The sequence below is a fragment of the Salmo salar genome, chromosome ssa05 (assembly GCF_905237065.1).
Source record: "Salmo salar chromosome ssa05, Ssal_v3.1, whole genome shotgun sequence".
NCBI classification, from domain to species: domain Eukaryota; kingdom Metazoa; phylum Chordata; class Actinopteri; order Salmoniformes; family Salmonidae; genus Salmo; species Salmo salar.
In genome coordinates, this window is record NC_059446.1 from 91,988,836 (window position 1) to 92,001,408 (window position 12,573).

Here is a 12,573-nt window from a genome sequence, read left to right on the forward strand (position 1 = left end):
TACAGTATGCAGTATGTATGCAGTATGTATGCCGTATGTATGCAGTACAGTATGAAGTACAGTATGCAGCATGTATGCAGTATGTATGCAGTATGTATGCAGTACAGTATGAAGTACAGTATGCAGTATGTATGCAGTACAGTATGCAGTATGTATGAAGTATGTATGAAGTACAGGATGCAGTATGTATGAAGTACAGTATGCAGTATGAATGAAGTACAGTATGCAGTATGTATGCAGTGCAGTATGCAGCATGTATGCTGTACAGTATGCAACATGTATGCAGTACAGTAGGCAGTATGTATGCAGTACAATATGCAGTATGTATGAAGTACAGTATGCAGTATGAATGTAGTACAGTATGCAGCATGTATGCAATACAGTATCCAGCATGTATGTAGTAGAATATGCAGTATGTATGCAGTATAGTATAAAGTATGCATGCCGTATGTATTCAGTACAGTATGCAGTATGTATTCATGCAGTATGTATTCATGCAGTAGGTATTCATGCAGTATGTAGTATGCAGTAGGTATGCAGTATGTCTGTGTTTCAGTATATAGTATGTATGCAGTACAGTATGCAGTATGTATGCGGTACAGCATGCAGTATGTATGTACTTCAGTATGCAGAATGTATGCAGTACAGTAGGCAGAATGTATGCAGTACAGTATAAAGAATGTATGCAGTTCAGTATGCAGTATGCATGCACTTCAGTATGCAGAATGTATGCAGTACAGTAGGCAGTATGTGTTACGTATGTATGCAGTACAGCATGCATTATGTATACAGTATGTATGCAGTACAGTATGCATTATGTATACAGTATGTATGCAGTAAAGAATGCAGTATGTATGCAGTATGTATGCAGTATGTAAGCAGCACAGTATGTAGTACATTATGCAGTATGTATGCAGTACAGTAGGCAGTATGTATGCAGTGCAGTATGCAGAACAGTATGCAGTATGTATGCAGAACAGTATTCTGTATGTATGAAGTACAGTATGCAGTATGTATGCAGTACAGTATGCAGCATGTATGCAGTATGTATGCAGTATGTATGCAGTACAGTATGCAGTAGGCAGTACAGTATGTAGTACAGTAACCAGTATGCAGTACGTAGCATATATGCAGTATGTAAGCAGTACAGAATACAGTACCATATGCAGTATGTATGCAGTACAGTATGCAGTATGTATGCAGTATGCAGTATGTAGGCAGTACAGCATGCAGTACGATATGCAGTATGTATGCAGTTCAGTATGTATGCAGTACAGTAGGCAGTAGGTATGCAGTACAGTATGTAGTATGTATGCAGTACAGTAGGCAGTATGTATGCAGTATGTAAGCAGTACAGCATGCAGTACAATATGCAGTATGTATGCAGTTCAGTATGCATGCAGTACAGTAGGCAGTAGGTATGCAGTACAGCATGTAGTATGTATGCAGTTCTGAATGCTATATGTATGCAGTTCAGTATGCTGTAAGTATGCAGATCAGTATAAAGTATGTATGCAGTACAGTATGCTGTATGTATTCAATTCAGTATGCAGTATGTATGCAGTACAGTAGGAAGTATGTATCCAGTACAGTATGCTGTATGTATACAGCATGTATGCAATACCGTTTGCAGTATATATGCAGTACAGTATGCAGTATGTATGCAGTACAGTATGTATGCAGTTCATTATGCAGTATGTATGCAGTCCAGTATGCAGTACTATTTATATCCAATTAGATCTATAGAAGGTCAAGTTCAACATCACTTGAGCAACTTCCTCAACAGTTAAATATATAGTCGTCAGATGCTTCATTGTAACAGCCAGGATTGTCCTACTTTATAGGTTTCCTTTAAAACGAGGTATACCTCAAGCCATTCATTTTCACAGTGTCGTTAAGAAGTGTTGCTGACCACACTTCACAAGGCAAACGCCAAAATCCAATCGAACATTTCAATCTAAGCAAGGTCGGAGAGTGGAAAAAATGGCTGTGGCGTGTGGACAGAACTAACCTGGAATTAGATTGCCATCATGTTCTTCAATAGACGACCACGGATATATATTTCAACTACCACGTTATCTGTTTTCACAGCATCCCACGTGACTAATGCTTTTACAGGGTACTTCACATTTCAAGAAAACCTCTCTGACCTACAAAGGGGCAGTGTTAAGGGGCTTGCATCCCAAACTGCACCCTATTCCCTTATGCCCAAAAGGGCTCTGGTCGAAAGTAGCGCACTATATAGGGAATAGGGTGCCGTTTGCGATGGATATTGGGTGTAGCTGTTCCACTTAGCAACACATACAGTGAGATTTAGCCTGGTATTGGCCTTTCTGACGGTTACGACAAAATGTCCCTCTAACGTGTGCGGATGCGTTTGTTGGTATCTGACCTAGCATTGAAATGCATTGTGGGATATAAGATACAATGGAAACTGTTTATTTCTGTGGCAGAGAAAGTAGCCCAGTGCGAGATAAAGACTGTAGTAACATTATAGAGACTGGTATTGTAGTAACATTATAGAGACTGGTATTGTAGTAACACCATAGAGACTGGTATTGTAGTAACATTATAGAGACTGGTATTGTAGTAACACTATAGAGACTGGTATTGTAGTAACATTATAGAGACTGGTATTGTAGTAACACCATAGAGACTGGTATTGTAGTAACATTATAGAGACTGGTATTGTAGTAACACTATAGAGACTGGTATTGTAGTAACATTATAGAGACTGGTATTGTAGTAACACTAGACTGGTATTGTAGTAACACTAGACTGGTATTGTAGTAACATTATAGAGACTGGTATTGTAGTAACACTAGACTGGTATTGTAGTAACATTATAGAGACTGGTATTGTAGTAACACTAGACTGGTATTGTAGTAACACTAGACTGGTACTGTAGTAACACTATAGAGACTGGTATTGTAGTAACATTATAGAGACTGGTACTGTAGTAACATTATAGAGACTGGTATTGTAGTAACATTATAGAGACTGGTATTGTAGTAACACTAGACTGGTATTGTAGTAACATTATAGAGACTGGTATTGTAGTAACACTAGACTGGTATTGTAGTAACATTATAGAGACTGGTATTGTAGTAACACTAGACTGGTATTGTAGTAACACTAGACTGGTATTGTAGTAACACTAGACTGGTACTGTAGTAACACTATAGAGACTGGTATTGTAGTAACATTATAGAGACTGGTATTGTAGTAACACCATAGAGACTGGTACTGTAGTAACATTATAGAGACTGGTATTGTAGTAACATTATAGAGACTGGTATTGTAGTAACACCATAGAGACTGGTATTGTAGTAACATTATAGAGACTGGTATTGTAGTAACACTAGACTGGTATTGTAGTAACACTAGACTGGTATTGTAGTAACATTATAGAGACTGGTATTGTAGTAACACTAGACTGGTATTGTAGTAACACTATAGAGACTGGTATTGTAGTAACATTATAGAGACTGGTATTGTAGTAACACTAGACTGGTATTGTAGTAACATTATAGAGACTGGTATTGTAGTAACACTAGACTGGTATTGTAGTAACATTATAGAGACTGGTATTGTAGTAACATTATAGACTGGTATTGTAGTAACACTAGACTGGTATTGTAGTAACATTATAGAGACTGGTATTGTAGTAACATTATAGAGACTGGTATTGTAGTAACACTAGACTGGTATTGTAGTAACACTATAGAGACTGGTATTGTAGTAACATTAGACTGGTATTGTAGTAACACTAGACTGGTATTGTAGTAACACTAGACTGGTATTGTAGTAACACTATAGAGACTGGTATTGTAAGAGACTGGTATTGTAGTAACACTACATGGTTACATGGTATGTAACATTAGACTGGTATTGTAGTAACACTATAATGGTATTTAACTACCATGGTTACATGGTCTCATCAGGTGGTATTTAACTACCATGGTTACATGGTCTCATCAGGTGGTATTTAACTACCATGGTTACATGGTCTCATCAGGTGGTATTTAACTACCATGGTTACATGGTCTCATCAGGTGGTATTTAACTACCATGGTTACATGGTCTCATCAGGTGGTATTTAACTACCATGGTTACATGGTCTCATCAGGTGGTATTTAACTACCATGGTTACATGGTCTCATCAGGTGGTATTTAACTACCATGGTTACATGGTCTCATCAGGTGGTATTTAACTACCATGGTTACATGGTCTCATCAGGTGGTATTTAACTACCATGGTTACATGGCCTCATCAGGTGGTATTTAACTACCATGGTTACATGGCCTCATCAGGTGGTATTTAACTACCATGGTTACATGGTCTCATCAGGTGGTATTTAACTACCATGGTTACATGGCCTCATCAGGTGGTATTTAACTACCATGGTTACATGGTCTCATCAGGTGGTATTTAACTACCATGGTTACATGGTCTCATCAGGTGGTATTTAACTACCATGGTTACATGGTCTCATCAGGTGGTATTTAACTACCATGGTTACATGGTCTCATCAGGTGGTATTTAACTACCATGGTTACATGGCCTCATCAGGTGGTATTTAACTACCATGGTTACATGGTCTCATCAGGTGGTATTTAACTACCATGGTTACATGGTCTCATCAGGTGGTATTTAACTACCATGGTTACATGGTCTCATCAGGTGGTATTTAACTACCATGGTTACATGGTCTCATCAGGTGGTATTTAACTACCATGGTTACATGGTCTCATCAGGTGGTATTTAACTACCATGGTTACATGGTCTCATCAGGTGGTATTTAACTACCATGGTTACATGGTCTCATCAGGTGGTATTTAACTACCATGGTTACATGGTCTCATCAGGTGGTATTTAACTACCATGGTTACATGGTCTCATCAGGTGGTATTTAACTACCATGGTTACATGGCCTCATCAGGTGGTATTTAACTACCATGGTTACATGGCCTCATCAGGTGGTATTTAACTACCATGGTTACATGGCCTCATCGGGTGGTATTTAACTACCATGGTTACATGGCCTCATCAGGTGGTATTTAACTACCATGGTTACATGGTCTCATCAGGTGGTATTTAACTACCATGGTTACATGGTCTCATCAGGTGGTATTTAACTACCATGGTTACATGGTCTCATCAGGTGGTATTTAACTACCATGGTTACATGGTTTCATCAGGTGGTATTTAACTACCATGGTTACATGGTCTCATCAGGTGGTATTTAACTACCATGGTTACATGGTCTCATCAGGTGGTATTTAACTACCATGGTTACATGGTCTCATCAGGTGGTATTTAACTACCATGGTTACATGGCAGTATTGTGACATTTTCCTAATTAATTAGGTCTGTCTCTGGTCTGGCTTAGTAAACGGGGCCCTGGTCAAATGGCACCCTATTCCCTATGGTCCCTGGTCAACAGTAGTACACTATGTAAGGAATAGGGTACCAGTCAGACCACTACGTCTCACCGGTCTCCCCTCTGTCATTATCCTTCCTCAGAAAAGGGCTCCATGTGAAAGTGATATTTCCAATTAGTCATAACATCCTGTTTACTCTTTAAACCAGATCCACACGGTGGTTTGGATCCACTGGGGGACTAATTACCGACAGAGCAGAACAGACAGGTACAGAGAGGAGAGAGAGATACAGAGAGGGGGGGAGGGAAGGAGGAAGTGAGAGAGGATGACAGACAGCCAGTACAGTCCCTCTACCTTCATCTAGCCCATGATGGGTAGAGTACAGCCCCTCTACCTTCATCTACCCCATGATGGGTAGAGTACAGTCCCTCTACCTTCATCTAGCCCATGATGGGTAGAGTACAGTCCCTCTACCTTCATCTAGCCCATGATGGGTAGAGTACAGTCCCTCTACCTTCATCTAGCCCATGATGGGTAGAGTACAGTCCCTCTACCTTCATCTAGCCCATGATGGGTAGAGTACAGTCCCTCTACCTTCATCTACCCCATGATGGGTAGAGTACAGCCCCTCTACCTTCATCTACCCCATGATGGGTAGAGTACAGTCCCTCTACCTTCATCTAGCCCATGATGGGTAGAGTACAGCCCCTCTACCTTCATCTAGCCCATGATGGGTAGAGTACAGCCCCTCTACCTTCATCTAGCCCATGATGGGTAGAGTACAGTCCCTCTACCTTCATCTAGCCCGTGATGGGTAGAGTACATTCCCTCTACCTTCATCTAGCCCATGATGGGTAGAGTACAGTCCCTCTACCTTCATCTACCCCATGATGGGTAGAGTACAGTCCCTCTACCTTCATCTACCCCATGATGGGTAGAGTACAGTCCCTCTACCTTCATCTACCCCATGATGGGTAGAGTACAGTCCCTCTACCTTCATCTAGCCCATGATGGGTAGAGTACAGCCCCTCTACCTTCATCTAGCCCATGATGGGTAGAGTACAGTCCCTCTACCTTCATCTAGCCCATGATGGGTAGAGTACAGTCCCTCTACCTTCATCTAGCCCATGATGGGTAGAGTACAGTCCCTCTACCTTCATCTAGCCCATGATGGGTAGAGTACATTCCCTCTACCTTCATCTAGCCCATGATGGGTAGAGTACAGTCCCTCTACCTTCATCTACCCCATGATGGGTAGAGTACAGTCCCTCTACCTTCATCTACCCCATGATGGGTAGAGTACAGTCCCTCTACCTTCATCTAGCCCATGATGGGTAGAGTACAGTCCCTCTACCTTCATCTACCCCATGATGGGTAGAGTACAGTCCCTCTACCTTCATCTAGCCCATGATGGGTAGAGTACAGTCCCTCTACCTTCATCTACCCCATGATGGGTAGAGCACAGTCCCTCTACCTTCATCTACCCCATGATGGGTAGAGTACAGTCCCTCTACCTTCATCTACCCCATGATGGGTAGAGTACAGTCCCTCTACCTTCATCTAGCCCATGATGGGTAGAGTACAGTCCCTCTACCTTCATCTACCGCATGATGGGTAGTGTACAGTCCCTCTACCTTCATCTAGCCCATGATGGGTAGAGTACAGTCCCTCTACCTTCATCTAGCCCATGATGGGTAGAGTACAGTCCCTCTACGTTCATCTAGCCCATGATGGGTAGAGTACAGTCCCTCTACCTTCATCTACCCCATGATGGGTAGAGTACAGTCCCTCTACCTTCATCGAGCCCATGATGGGTAGAGTACAGTCCCTCTACCTTCATCTAGCCCATGATGGGTAGAGTACAGTCCCTCTACCTTCATCTACCCCATGATGGGCAGAGTACAGTCCCTCTACCTTCATCTAGCCCATGATGGGTAGAGTACAGTCCCTCTACCTTCATCTAGCCCATGATGGGTAGAGTACAGTCCCTCTACCTTCATCTAGCCCATGATGGGTAGAGTACAGTCCCTCTACCTTCATCTACCCCATGATGGGTAGAGTACAGTCCCTCTACCTTCATCTAGCCCATGATGGGTAGAGTACAGTCCCTCTACCTTCATCTACCCCATGATGGGTAGAGTACAGTCCCTCTACCTTCATCTACCCCATGATGGGTAGAGTACAGTCCCTCTACCTTCTTCTACCCCATGATGGGTAGAGTACAGTCCCTCTACCTTCATCTAGCCCATGATGGGTAGAGTACAGCCCCTCTACCTTCATCTAGCCCATGATGGGTAGAGTACAGTCCCTCTACCTTCATCTACCCCATGATGGGTAGAGTACATTCCCTCTACCTTCATCTACCCCATGATGGGTAGAGTACAGCCCCTCTACCTTCATCTACCCCATGATGGGTAGAGTACATTCCCTCTACCTTCATCTACCCCATGATGGGTAGAGTACAGTCCCTCTACCTTCATCTAGCCCATGATGGGTAGAGTACAGTCCCTCTACCTTCATCTAGCCCATGATGGGTAGAGTACAGTCCCTCTATCTTCAGACTCTCAGCACTGTGGTAGAATAATCAATCAATCAATCAAATCAATCAAATGTATTTATAAAGCCCTTCTTACATCAGCTGATGTCACAAAGTGCTGTACAGAAACCCAGCCTAAAACCCCAAACAGCAAGCAATGCAGGTGTAGAAGCACGGTGGCTAGGAAAAACTCCCTAGAAAGGCCAGAATCTAGGAAGAAAACTAGAGAGGAACCAGGCTATGAGGGGTGGCCAGTCCTCTTCTGGCTGTGCCGGGTGGAGATTATAACAGAACATGGCCAAGATGTTCAAACGTTCATAGATAACCAGCAGGGTCAGATAATAATAAGCACAGTGGCTGTCGAGGGTGCAACAGGTCAGCACCTCAAGAGTAAATGTCAGTTGGCTTTTCATAGCCGATCATTCAGAGTATCTCTACCACACCTGCTGTCTCTAGAGAGTTTAAAACAGCAGGTGGTAGAATATAGTCCTTCTACATTCAGACTCTCAGCACTGTGGTAGAATACAGTCCCTCTACCTTCAGACTCTCAGCCCTGTGGTAGAGTACAGTCCCTCTACCTTCAGACTCTCAGCTCTGTGGTAGAATACAGTCCCTCTACCTTCAGACTCTCAGCCCTGTGGTAGAATACAGTCCCTCTACCTTCAGACTCTCAGCACTGTGGTAGAATACAGTCCCTCTACCTTCAGACTCTCAGCACTGTGGTAGAGTACAGTCCCTCTACCTTCAGACTCTCAGCCCTGTGGTAGAATACAGTCCCTCTACCTTCAGACTCTCAGCCCTGTGGTAGAATACAGTCCCTCTACCTTCAGACTCTCAGCACTGTGGTAGAATACAGTCCCTCTACCTTCAGACTCTCAGCACTGTGGTTGAATACAGTCCCTCTACCTTCAGATTCTCAGCACTGTGGTAGAATACAGTCCCTCTACCTTCACTCTCAGCACTGTGGTTGAATACAGTCCCTCTACCTTCACTCTCAGCACTGTGGTAGAGTACAGTCCCTCTACCTTCAGATTCTCAGCACTGTGGTTGAATACAGTCCCTCTACCTTCACTCTCAGCACTGTGGTAGAGTACAGTCCCTCTACCTTCAGACTCTCAGCACTGTGGTAGAATACAGTCCCTCTACCTTCACTCTCAGCACTGTGGTTGAATACAGTCCCTCTACCTTCACTCTCAGCACTATGGTAGAATACAGTCCCTCTACCTTCACTCTCAGCCCTGTGGTAGAATACAGTCCCTCTACCTTCAGACTCTCAGCACTGTGGTAGAATACAGTCCCTCTACCTTCACACTCTCAGCCCTGTGGTAGAATACAGTCCCTCTACCTTCAGACTCTCAGCACTGTGGTAGAATACAGTCCCTCTACCTTCAGACTCTCAGCACTGTGGTAGAATACAGTCCTTCTACCTTCACTCTCAGCACTGTGGTAGAATACAGTCCCTCTACCTTCAGACTCTCAGCTCTGTGGTAGAATACAGTCCCTCTACCTTCAGACTCTCAGCACTGTGGTAGAGTGTCTGTCCACGGTCCAAATGGCACCCTACTCCCTACATCAGAGTGCACAACTGTTCCTTCTTTTCCACTGCTCTTGGTCAAAGTAATGCACTATACAGGCAATAGGGTGCCATTTGGGATACAGAAAAGACTGACAACCCAGCTCTGTGGAGTTCTGTCTGTCTGTCACTCCGTGCTCAGACAGACACAAGCAGCACCTCTGGTTTGGCAGTAACAGCCAGGGAACACCATGGAAGGAGGACGAGGTTGATGTAGCTAGCTAGCCCATGCATGACAGGTAGTCGGGTAGAGACTCAGAGCAGTCACTCTGGTGTCACAAAAGGCACCCTAATTCCCTTTAGTGCACTACGTTTGACCATACCCTATGGAGAAATAGGGAATAGGGTGCCATTTTAGGCAGGGAGCCTCTGACTCCCAGTCCCAGACAGAGAAGTCTGACTGTCAACACAACACTAACCCAGACAAACACAAGCTGGGTGCAGATCATCTTCGGCAACAGGGGAGAACATAATTTCAGGGAAGAATTGGGCGGGGGGGGGTTCCTACAGTGAAATCTCAGGAGGAACATTTTGACAAGCCATACTTTTCTTAGCTGTGGGGTGCTTGGAGACTCAACAATAGCTAGTGAAATCCCAGAGTGCATTTTTTTTTTATTCCACCCCAGAGAAGTTCATCCCAAAACATATCTGGGGTAAATTTCTATCTAACCTTCTCTCTCGCTCTAGTTAACGTCGAATGGGATAAAAATGTAGAACCTCCAGATGTCAAATAGAAATGATATGATATAAAAGACTGATAAATCAATGTGTGTGTGCGTGTGTGTGTGTGTGTGTGTGTGTGTGTGTGTGTGTGTGTGTGTGTGTGTGTGTGTGTGTGTGTGTGTGTGTGTGTGTGTGTGTGTGTGTGTGCGTGCGCGTGCGCGTGCGCGTGCGTGTGTGTGTGTGTGTGTGTGTAATGGACAAGAACAAGCCAGGGAGCCAGAGACCTTGTGGTCTTTAACTAGATGGCTATTAGTAAGTCATGGACCCACACAGACCCCCACCACTCTGCCCTATTGGAAATGGACCCACACAGACCCCCACCACTCTGCCCTATTGGAAATGGACCCAAACAGACCCCCACCACTCTGCCCTATTGGAAATGGACCCAAACAGACCCCCACCACTCTGCCCTATTGGAAATGGACCCAAACAGACCCCCACCACTCTGCCCTATTGGAAATGGACCCACACAGACCCCCACCACTCTGCCCTATTGGAAATGGACCCAAACAGACCCCCACCACTCTGCCCTATTGGAAATGGACCCAAACAGACCCCCACCACTCTGCCCTATTGGAAATGGACCCACACAGACCCCCACCACTCTGCCCTATTGGAAATGGACCCACACAGACCCCCACCACTCTGCCCTATTGGAAATGGACCCACACAGACCCCCACCACTCTGCCCTATTGGAAATGGACCCACACAGACCCCCCACCACTCTGCCCTATTGGAAATGGACCCACACAGACCCCCACCACTCTGCCCTATTGGAAATGGACCCAAACAGACCCCCACCACTCTGTCCTATTGGAAATGGACCCAAACAGACCCCTACCACTCTGCCCTATTGGAAATGGACCCAAACAGACCCCCACCACTCTGCCCTATTGGAAATCTATTAAAGGACACCTGACAACAAATAGACTCATTCATTAAGGAAAATGAACAACAAACAGCTCAGGATCTAAAGTAGTGTACTGCATCTGTATTGAAATTACTTTTAGCATACTGGTGTTTTGACTGGTGTACTGACTGGTGTACTGACTGGTGTTTTGACTGTGTAGTCTGGTGTATTGACTAGTGTATTGACAGGTGTATTGCAAACTGGTGTTTTGACTGGTGTGTTGAATGGTGTATTGCAGACTGGTGTTTTGACTAGTGTATTGATTGGTGTATTGCAGACTGGTGTATTGACTGCTGTATTTCAGACGGGTGTTTTGACTGGTGTATTGACTGGTGTTTTGACTGTTGTACTGCAGACTGGTGCATTGACTGGTGTAATGTAGACTGGTGTATTGCAGACTGGTCTATTGCAGTCTGGTGTATTGACAGGTGTATTGCAGACTGGTGTTTTGACTGGTGTGTTAAATGGTGTATTGCAGACTGGTGTATTGCAGATTGGTGTATTGCAGTCTGGTGTATTGACTGCTGTATTTCAGACTGGTGTTTTGACTGGTGTATTGACTGGTGTATTGACTGTTGTACTGCAGACTGGTGCATTGACTGGTGTAGTGTAGACTGGTGTATAGCAGACTGGTGTATTGCAGTCTGGTGTTTTGACTGGTGTGTTGAATGGTGTATTGCAGACTGGTGTATTTTAGACTGGTGTATTGACTGGTGCATTGCAGACTGGTGTATTTCACTGGTGTATTGACTGGTGTATTGCAGACCGGTGTATTGACTGGTGTATTGCAGACCGGTGTATTGACTGGTGTAATTGCAGACTGGCGTATTGACTGGTGTATTGCAGACCGGTGTATTGACTGGTGTAATTGCAGACTGGTGTATTGACTGGTGTATTGACTGGTGTATTGACTGGTGTATTGACTAGTGTATTGCAGACTGGCGTATTGACTGGTGTATTGCAGACTGGTGTATTGCAGACTGGTGTATTGACTGGTGTATTGCAGACTGGTGTATTGACTGGTGTATTGCAGACAGGTGTATTGCAGTGTATTTCACAGCTACCAAAGTAGGTAATGTTCCTACATGTATCACTCAAAATAATGGCAAAAAAAACCCATTATACCCGAGACGTGATGCATTTCCACACGTCCACAGCCAGGCATCAGTGAAATGACAACCATTCACCCATCTTCATTCAAGTGCGTATCCCACCACAATAAAGCCGTAATGTCAGTGTGAGTAGGGAACCTGAATGTCTGAGCCGGTCTGATCCCGCCAGAGCCGCAATGGTCGTCTAGTTTACAACCCGGCAGCTGAATTACTATGAGGGATGCTGCAACTGATTGCCTGAACACGAGCAGCGCGTTCAAACACCTGAACACACTACATCAGAGGGAAACTACCTGTCACAGAGCCACCGGTCTGATTACTGACTTACAGACA

General features: G+C 44.2%; 1 protein-coding gene across 1 annotated transcript in view; it reads right to left on the reverse strand.

Annotated features, from left to right (window-relative positions):
- Nucleotides 1-12,573, reverse strand: part of LOC106606155 (CUB and sushi domain-containing protein 3) — a 492,730-nt gene that overhangs the window by 432,176 nt on the left and 47,981 nt on the right.